Source organism: Pelobates fuscus, chromosome 5, assembly GCF_036172605.1.
Source record: "Pelobates fuscus isolate aPelFus1 chromosome 5, aPelFus1.pri, whole genome shotgun sequence".
Lineage (NCBI taxonomy): Eukaryota > Metazoa > Chordata > Amphibia > Anura > Pelobatidae > Pelobates > Pelobates fuscus.
In genome coordinates this window covers 294,843,033-294,853,759 of record NC_086321.1, presented here as the reverse complement: position 1 = coordinate 294,853,759, position 10,727 = coordinate 294,843,033, and the positions used below count along the sequence as shown (strand labels likewise).

At 47.3% G+C, this 10,727-nt stretch overlaps 1 protein-coding gene across 1 annotated transcript in view; it reads left to right on the top strand.

The window, feature by feature from the left end:
• Positions 1-1,553: 1,553 nt before the first annotated feature.
• The window catches only part of LOC134611518 (N-acetyllactosaminide beta-1,3-N-acetylglucosaminyltransferase 3-like), a 192,393-nt gene continuing 183,219 nt past the window's right edge, over positions 1,554-10,727 (top strand). The window contains exon 1 of the mRNA XM_063455461.1: positions 1,554-1,634. The gene's annotated coding sequence lies outside the window, so the exon portion shown is untranslated. The remainder of the gene's footprint in view (positions 1,635-10,727) is intronic.

Here is a 10,727-nt window from a genome sequence, read left to right as displayed (position 1 = left end):
TGTTGGAGATACTAATATATATAAGCTTCATTTTATCTATTTATATCATTATTTAAAATTTGTATAATTGAACTCTCTGTTGTTGTGTTCTTTTAAAACAAAAGTTGTTAATTACCGTATTTATCGGCGTATAACACGCACTTTTTTCCCCTGAAAATAGGGGAAAAATCGTGGGTGCGTGTTATACGCCGATATCCCATAATTACTTACCTGTCCTGAAGCGTGGGCCGGCTTCACAGCGCGCACCGCGGTACAGGAACTTTAATTTAAGGTTCCGGTTTCCGGCGGGACTGAAAGGAAGTGTGCACAATAGTGTGCACACTTCCTTTCAGTCCCGCCGGAAACCGGAACCTTAAATTAAAGTTCCTGTACCGCGGTGCGCGCTGTGAAGCCGGCCCACGCTTCAGAACAGGTAAGTAATTATGGGAGGGGAGGGGAGGGGGAGGAAAGTACACTATGGGAGGGGAGGGGGAGGAAAGTACACTATGGGAGGGGAGGGGGAGGAAAGTACACTATGGGAGGGGAGGGGGAGGAAAGTACACTATGGGAGGGGAGGGGGAGAAAAGTACACTATGGGAGGGGAGGGGGAGGAAAGTACACTATGGGAGGGGAGGGGGAGGAAAGTACACTATGGGAGGGGAGGGGGGAAGTACACTATGGGAGGGGAGGGGGGAAGTACACTATGGGAGGGGAGGGGGGAAGTACACTATGGGAGGGGAGGGGGGGGAAGTACACTATGGGAGGGGAGGGGGGGAAGTACACTATGGGAGGGGAGGGGGGGAAGTACACTATGGGAGGGGAGGGGGGGGAAGTACACTATGGGAGGGGAGGGGGGGAAGTACACTATGGGGGGGGGAAGTACACTATGGGAGGGGAGGGGGGGAAGTACACTATGGGAGGGGAGGGGGGGGAAGTACACTATGGGAGGGGAGGGGGGGGAATACTATGGGAGGGGAGGGGGGGAAATACTATGGGAGGGGGGGGGAAATACTATGGGAGGGGAGGGGGGGGGAAATACTATGGGAGGGGAGGGGGGAGAATACTATGGGAGGGGAGGGGGGAGAATACTATGGGAGGGGAGGGGGGGAGAATACTATGGGAGGGGAGGGGGGATAATACTATGGGAGGGGAGGGGGGGAGAATACTATGGGAGGGGAGGGGGGAGAATACTATGGGAGGGGAGGGGGGAGAATACTATGGGAGGAGGGGGGAATACTATGGGAGGAGGGGGGAGAATACTATGGAAAGGGGGGGGACACTATGGGATGAGGGGGGAATACTATGGGATGAGGGGGGGGGAATACTATGGCATGAGGGGGGAAATTTCCTGGAATTTCTTTCTAAAAATGAGGTGCGTGTTATACGCCTGTGCGTGTTATACGCCGATAAATACGGTAGTTCGGAGAACAGTACGAGTTGTTTTTTCTAAACTTAAACCTCAATATTCAGGTTTAATTGCCGTGTTGGCACTTTAAGGAAATAAATTTGGCATGTATTGCGGTTTGGGCACTCGGGCTCAAAAAGGTTCGCCATCACTGCTCTAAGCCAATTATTTAATTCCCATCTTACAGAGAACACACTTATGGCTTCTATAGGTTGAGAAGCGAATAGTATAGGCTCCGAGTGCGACCCAGGTAAGTGTCACACAGGGACGGACTGACAGCCATTTGGGCCCCCGGGAAAAATTAGGTCCTGGGCCCTTTGAAAGCCAATATATATGTATTTGATTACCGTATATACTCGAGTATAAGCCGAGTTTTTCAGCACATTTTTTGTGCTGAAAAACCCCAACTCGGCTTATACTCGAGTCAATAGTCTGTATTATGGCAATTTGCATTGCCATAATACAGACCGGGGGAGAGGGGTGCTGGCAGAGCTGTACTTACCTGTCCTGCAGCTCCTGTCAGCTCTCTCCTCCGCGCCGTCCGTTCAGCACCTCGGTCAGCTCCCACTGTAAGTCTCGCGAGAGCCGCGGCTCTCGCGAGACTTACACTGGGAGCTGACAGAGGGAGCTGCACAGACCGCGCGGAGGAGGAGGGAGCTGACAGGAGCTGCAGGAAAGGTAAATACAGCTCTGCCAGCACCCCTCTCCCCCCCCCTGAACTACCAATGACACTGGACCACCAGGGAAGGAGCCCCCCTCCCTGCTATGTATCAAGCAGGGAGTGGGGACGAAAAAAATATATAATTAAAAAAAAAAAAAAAAATAATAATTAAATAATAAATAATAATACAAAAAAAAATAATAATATAAAAAAAAAAATAATAATAATTAATAATATATTAAATGCCCACCCACACAAACACACACTGCATCACACACACTGCATCACACACACTCACACTTCATTCATATACACACACTGCACTCACACACACTGCACTCATACACACACTGCACTCATACACACACTGCATTCATACACACACTGCACTCATACACACACTGCACTCATACACACTGCACTCATACACACTGCACTCACACACACTGTACTCACACACACTGCATTCATACACACACTGCACTCATACACACACACTGCATTCATTATATACACACACTGGAAATACATATTCAATTAATATATACGCACACACACTGCACTCATACACACACACACACACACACTGCACTCACACTGCACTCATACACACACACACTGCACTCATACACGCACTGCACTCACGCACTGCACTCATACACACACTGCACTCATACACACACACTCCATTCATACGCACACACTGCATTCATTATATACACACACTGTAAATAAATATTCAATTAATATAATTTTTTTAGGATCTAATTTTATTTAGAAATTTACCAGTAGCTGCTGCATTTCCCACCCTAGTCTTATACTCGAGTCAATAAGTTTTCCAAGTTTTTTGGGGTAAAATTAGGAGCCTCGGCTTATATTCGGGTCGGCTTATACTCGAGTATATACGGTAATTTTAAATAAACCTTTCATATAATGTTGTGTATTACTTTTGATGCATATGATTATCAATGCATGTTTGCATTGAGCATTTAAAATCATTGTGAATGGTTGTTTCTGTTTATTGTGCCAGTATGAATGCATTTGTGTTTGTAGAATATTAATAGGTGTGAATTCAAGGATATATTTGAGTTTAGTGAAAAACTGTGTGTAAATGGAGGGATGAATTATGTCTACTGCAAGAATATTTATGTAGTCTCAAAGTACAATTGAAGATTATGCTAGCGCTAGTGTACTTATAATCTTAATTTTAATAATGACAGGAGGCGAGTATTTTGCATTACTCTCTTTACTAAACTCCACAGCAGTAAAGAAAGTGAAAACATTTAAACCAATCAAAATGCAAACAGGGAGTATATTGTCCCAGTGAACAGGCTCCTCCCCCTCTTTCGGAAGCGACATCGGAACAGGGAAGAAGGTTGGCGATAAAGTCTGTAACGAACATCAGTAGTGGTATCTAACGTGAATGATGAACTTCTTGGCTTGAGTAGAAACAGGCACCAACGGGTGAACGTCCGATAGGGGTCTTTGGTCTTTATATGATGAACTGTAATCCTATGGTTATGCCGTAGATGTTCCAAATTTTTACGAAATTAAACTGAAAAGAGAATATGAGAAGGTTAGGCACCGGTCTTGAAACTGTTTGTAGTCATGACAGTGATCCATCGGATAACATTGCACTAGTATAATTTGCGTATTCAGTGTATAATCTACTAGTAGTTAAATAGGCTGATGATAACAGTGGATACATTATGCCTAACATATTAGTTCAAGGAGACAGGAGAAAAACGGGAAAAGGAAAGATGTAGACAACCTATGAATAGAGTAGTTCCCCTCCTCTCCGGGTGGGAAGGGTGGGAAAATACTCGCCTCCTGTCATTATTAAAATTAAGATTATAAGTACACTAGCGCTAGCATAATCTTCAATTTTATCACATGTCAGGAGGCTTCCTATTTTGCATTTTTAACGCTGTAGTATAAGAGACATGGCCTCACCGGAGTTCGGTCAGAAATAGAAGGTGCGAAATGTAGATTCTCTAGACCAATCTGCGGAGCGTAGGATATCCGTTAGGGAGGCACCCGCCATGAAGGCTGAGGATGCTGCTGCTCCGCGTACAGAGTGGGCTCCGAACGTAGTGTCAACGCCGGCTAGCGATAGTAGCCGGCGAACCCATCTCGCTAGGGTGTTGGTAGTGATGGGGACATGTGGTCTAACATATGATACTAGGAGTTGACCTGATGGTGTAGACCGGAGTGGTAGGGTAGTTTCCACGTATTGTTGTAGAGTGGAGACGACGCAGAGTTGTGGATCTGTGGGGAAGAAAGGATAAAACACAGATGTGGAGTCCGTCTTAGTGCGACGAGATATCCGGAATGTAACTCCTTCTGGGGAGATTGAGAAAGCGTCTATGTCCAGTGCTCGAATGTCTGACACCCTGCGGAAGGAGACCAGGCAAAGCAAGACTGTGAGTTTTGCTGATAGTTGACGGAGGGAGAGTCTGTCGTTAGTTGGCCAGTCTCTCAGGAATCGGAGGATTACGTCGACGTCCCAGAATTGAGAATATTTCGGCCCTGGGGGGCGTTGTAATCGAATGCCTCTCAGGAGTCGACATACGAGTGGGTCCTTACCAACCGGAATCCCTTGTATGGGAACATGGGCCGCTGAATTAGCTGAACGAATTACGTTAAGTGATCTGTAAGACCGGCCTAATGAGAATAGGTGGGATAGGAAGTTCAAGATGGTTGAAATAGGGGCCGTATATGGATCGAAGTTCCGTTCCAAACACCAAGTGGACTAGGAATTCCAAGCGGATAGGTAGCATCTTCTGGTTCCGGGGGCCCATGAGTCCCATAATAGTTCCTTAGCAGCCTGCGATAGTTCGCCGACTTGCCAGGAGCCCCTGAAAGCGTCCAAGCCACCAGATGGAGGCGATTGTCTAGGATGAGAGGATGAGGGTTGCCTTTTGGATCTGTGAGAATGTACTGATGATGAGGTAGTAGGAGAGGATCATTGCATGATAGAGCTAGGAGATCTGGGAACCATGGTTGTCCCCTCCATAGTGGAGTGATGAGTACCAGCGAGGTTTGCGTCCACTGCTGCGCTCTCCGGGTCCGGGAGCCAGCTGAAGTATAATTTCGTTTGTCTGTTGTTGCGGGACGCAAATAGGTCCAGGTGGAGTGGTCCTAGGCATTCCGCAATGTGGTTGAAGATTTGTGGATCCAGTTTCCAGTCGCTGGTGTCCCGCCAGTGGCGTGAGAACCAATCCGCTGTGAGGTTTGTCTCTCCTGGTAGGTATTCCGCCGTGAGGGAGATGTTGCGGGGTAGGCAGAAGTCAAAGATTTCTTTCGTTATTTCCGACAGGAGACGGGAGCGTGCTCCGCCTAGGCGATTGATGTAGCGGACTGCGGAGATGTTGTCCATCCGGAGGAGGATGCAGCAATCCGACTTGTCCTTCGCTAGGCTTCGGATAGCGAAAGACCCGGCTAGGAGTTCTAGGCAGTGTATATGTAAGTTGAGGTCTTGGGATGTCCAGGCGCCTCCTGTCGATATATTTTCGCTCGTCGCGCCCCATCCCCAGAGGCTGGCGTCTGATTCTAATATCATGTCGGGAGCCTTTCCAAAGATGGCTCGCCCGTTCCATGCCTCCATGCTGTCCAGCCACCATCTGAGTTCGTCTCTGACTACCTCTATCATCGGGACCGGCTGATCGTAAGAGGGGTTTTCCCTGAGGAAGGAAGCTTTGAGACGTTGCATCGCCCTGTAGTGAAGTGGACCGGGGAATATAGCTTGAATGGAAGCAGAGAGAAGTCCCACGATGCGTGCGAGGGCGCGGAGTGGAATGGTGTGGCAGCGGATGGCCCTGCGTAATTCCTTGCGAATGAGATTTTTGCTATCGGTAGCCGTAGGGTGCTGGAGATGGAATCTATCTCGAATCCCAGAAATTGTACAGTTTGTGATGGGGAGATAGACGATTTCTGAAAGTTCACTATGAAGCCCAGGGATGACAGGAGATCCATGGTATACCGTGTGTGACGTATCAGTCTGAGTCTGTCTGAGCAGAACAGCAGGAGGTTGTCCAGGTATATGATGCAACAAATTCCTTGCGCTCGAAGATGTGCGACCACGGGTTTCATCAGTTTGGTGAAACACCATGGGGCCGAACTGAGGCCGAAGGGGAGGCACGTGAATTGCCACGGAAGGCCTTGCCAGTGGAAACGAAGGTATTGTCTGCAGGATTGGTGGACGGGAACTGATAGGTAAGCGTCCTTGAGGTCTAGTCTTGTGAACCAATCCTTGTCTTGTAGCAGGTCTCGTAGAAGATGTATGCCTTCCATCTTGAAGTGGTTGTAAGTGACGTATTCGTTGAGTTGTCGTAGGTTTATGACGGGTCGTAGATCTCCCATTTTCTTCTTTACCAAGAAGATGTTGCTGAAGAAACCTTGAGGGTAGGAGGCGGGTTCGATCGCGCCTTTCGAGTATAGGATTTGAAGTTCGTCGTCGATGAGAGAGGTGTCTATCCTTGAGCCGTGGATGGGACGTGGTAGTTCCGTCTGTCGTGGTTGGTCTACGAAGTCTATGACGTAGCCTTGTACTGTCTGTAGGATCCATGCGTCTGTGGAGATGGAGGTCCATTCCTGGAAGAAAAGAGATATGCGACCTGCTGTATGTATTGGAAGTGAAAAATTAGTGAAATGGTTGCTTACCTGAGGACAAACGAGCTCTGCCTCGGGTGCGTGGTCCTCGACTTCTGTCTGCGCCTCGAGTGTAGGAGTATGGGCGGTATCCCACCTCTAGGTAAAAAGGTTGGGGTCTCGTAGAGCGAGGGCCTGATGGCCAGAAGCGGCTGGCAGCATGGTCCCTTTGGCGGCCAGCCCGTCCAAAAACACCCCTGAAGGGGTTTTGTCTAAAGACTCTTTGCATTGATGTCTGAGCCTTGTTTAAGGATGTGTAGACGTTTGCTTAGCTCTTTTAGGAAAGGTTCTCCAAAGAGCTTGCCCTGTGCCATAGGACCTAGTTCCTTGGTGCCCAACTCCACCAATTTCCCGTCAATGCGGATTAGTGCTGCTTTACGTCGCTCGGATGATAAGGCGACATTGGCATTACCCACAAAACAAAAGCACCTTTGTGCCCATTCCCGCACATCATGCGCCCATTCTCGCACCATAGTAGCGTCAAATTGATCGGCTTTGGCTAGGGAGTCGTCGGCCAAATACATAATTCTGGATAATGGTCCCACAGAATCCAGAAGTTTATCCTGTACCCCTCTGAACCCTTTTGCCACACCTTTGCGTGTGGCTCGCGGCCACCTCGCGACATAAAGGTGGTCATCACCTGGTCGAATTCTGGAGTGTCCGCAACGTGGTTAGGTAGAAAAGGTCGTGGACATTCCGACCTCAAGTGGTTGCGGACTGTCTTGTCCATGGACTTCCGTAACCAGAGGTGCATGAACCTCGCTAAGTGGTCGGGTGGTGTCCAGTCGCTTGAGCGTGGGTGTCTTATTTTTCGTGGGTCAAAAAGTTTTTGCCCCAACGGGTCGAATATGGTGTCTTCGTCTTCCTGTGGGGTTTCCGCGTTGTCTGGTTCTTGGGGTTCTCCCGTGAACATGTGTTGTGGAAAGAAGGATTGGGATCCTGAATCTGAGTCCCAAACGTCTTCGTTGGAATCTGACTTGTCCGCTTGCCATTCGTCTAAGATGGCCATGGATTTAGCGTGAGATTCTTCTTCTTCCGAAGAGTACTCGTGTTGCGGGTTCGGGTTGGTGGCTATAGCGGGTTTAGTGCGTTTAGCGGGGTTTTTGCCTTTGTTAGGGTTTTGGTGACCCTTTTCGCCTTTCCAATGGCGTTTGCCCGTGAAGGTTTCTGGGTTCTTGCGTGATTCTGGTTAGTCAGAATCTGAGTCATTGCGGGCTGTGTGGGTTTTTGATGGTTTCCTCTTGTCAGGACCAGAGGCCATCATTTTGGAGAGAACTTTCTCCATGGAGGCGGATACGGCCTCATTTACCATGGTTTGGATTTCTGTAGTCTGAGAGGTCTCCATAATGCCTGAATATGTGTTGGCACAGGGCGTATTATAGAGGTCAGTAAGCTGTATTAGACAGTACTAAGCTGTTTTATATTGTTATGCAGGCCCCAGCAGGGTGCAATAACGTGTTTTTTTGTACAGAGTACAAATTACCCCAGCAGGGTTTATCCAAGGTATGGAATTGGTTTGAGGAGAAAACCAAATAACCCCAACAGGGTTGTAAATATATATATGATACCCCAGCAGGGTATATAGTGGTATGTATGGGAAGGCTAAACCTTCAGTAGGGTCTGGGACCAAGGAGAGCTGTGGCAAAGTCACCCTAGCAGGGTATATAGTGCCAATGGTGGTAATATAATAATATATATAGCCTCAGCAGGGCAGAATACAACACCACTATTGTTGGGATTTTGTTCTGGGCCTCACCCAGGGTTGTAGAGGCGGCCACAAAGCGACCTCTATAGCAGCACAGTTAAGGGCAGCACCCTAAGTAAGCACAGGTTGATACCTTATGTGCTTTACACAGCTTTGCTTTAAACTGACCTCTTGTGGTAGTATTTTGCGGTTAGAAGTCCGTCCGTGTGTGTCCCTTGCGGTACTGGGGCACTCATGGCACTTTTAAGATGGCGTACGTAATCTTGCGAGATGCAGGATTAAAGATGGCCACCGCGAGTGTAGCCGCGGCTGGCGCCGAGCCGCGGGAAATGAGTGAGAGGGAGCCGGCAAGGGCGGCAAAGCAGGGGCAAAGACAGGGGGACCTGCCTAAACTCGGGGAACCGCCCAAGGGCGGAAAATGAGTGGGAAAAAAACGGGAAAAAAACGGAGATAAGCCCCTGGGACTAGGGGAACAAAGCTAAAGAGTCCCAGTAAGGGAAAAAGGAAGTTTAAAATACAGGGACACCAAGTTAGAATAAGTAGAAAAGATAGTAAGAAAAAATAAAGTAAATAATCAAAAGTAACAATTATAAATGTACAGAAAAAACTTATATATTATGAGGTAATAAGGGAAGAGCCAAAAACTCTGACCTGTCTGCGATGGAGCAGTAAAGAAAAAGGGGGAGGAGCCTGTTCACTGGGACAATATACTCCCTGTTTTGATTTTGATTGGTTTAAATGTTTTCACTTTCTTTACTGCTGTGGAGTTTAGTAAAGAGAGTAATGCAAAATAGGAAGCCTCCTGTCATGTGATAAAATTGTATAAGTCAAAGTATGTATTTGTGTAATGCTGATATATGTGAAACCCAGAGAGTGTAAAATGCAGGAGCATGTAGTGTTTGTGTATGGAATCAGGAAGTTTATTAGAATGTAAAACATATCTGTGAATTCAAGGGTTTATTTATAACAAGCATGTCAAACTGAAAGGCTAGCAAGGGCCAAATAAACAAGGTTTAAGTTTAAGTGGGCCGCTAACAAACAAAAATGTACATTTTCATAGAAACGTAGGTTTATTTTGAAAAGTACACTTTTAAAAAAACAAACAGCGATCCCCTCTACTCAATCTTAGTACCCCCCTCGTCTACTAAATCTTAGTACCCCCTAGTCACATACAGACACACAGAATCACTCAAACACACAAATACACACACACACACACACACACACACACACAGACAGACTCACTGACAGAGACACACACACATCCATATATACACACACACACACACACACACACACAGACAGCCATATATACAGCAATACACACACATACAGCAATACACACACACACACAGCCAGCCATGCACACAGACCACCATATACACATACACACAGACAGCCATGCACACGCACAGACAGGAATACACACAGCCACACACAAACATGCAGCCATACACATACACACAGACACTCATATACCCATACACACATTCCCCCCCCAACACTTTTTATTATTATTTTAATTTAAATCCACCCAGCCTCCCTAACTTTGGGAGAGCTGGGTGGATTTCTTACCTGGTGTCTAGTGGGATTTCTGGGCAGGTGTACATTCAGGCAGGCAGGGGGGCAAACAGGCAGCAAGGGAGCATTGATATTGAGCTCTCCTTGCTCAGCTCCCTCGCCCGCCTCAGAGTGATGCCGGGAGCTGGAATGTGACGTCACATTCCGGCTCCCGGCGTCACTGTGGGAAGCTGAGCAGGGAGAGCTTACGCTCAGCACAACCTCGCCGCGTGCTGCAAACATATTAGTTTTGGGCCACATGCGGCTCCCCAAGTTTGACATCCATGATTCATAGGGAATTATCGCACGTGGATGCAGGGGTATATTAGTATTCAAATTAGTTGTGTGAATGCAGGAGTATATTTGTATGAAGTGTCAGTGTGCCTATGTAGGAGTGAGTGTACTTGTGTTTAGTGTTTGTGTCTATATATATGTAGGGATCTCAAATGTATTTGTGTGGAAGAAGCTGTGTGTGTAAATTAAGTGGATTGTTGGTGTGTGAATGTTTGTGTGTATTAATGTTCAGAATGTTCTTGTATTTATTTGAGCAGTCAGTATCAGTGTGTGACTGTAGTACTCTATTTGTGAGGAGTGTCAGTATGTGTGTGAATGCAAATCTATATGCCTGTAGATTATCAGTCTGTAAAAACAAATAAGCAGTGTGTCACCATGTGCATGACTTCCAGGGGAGGGCTGGCAGCCTTAGGCCTGGGGGGCAAAACCAGTCAAGTGGCCCATTGCGCCACCAAATCAGTTCACCATCCATG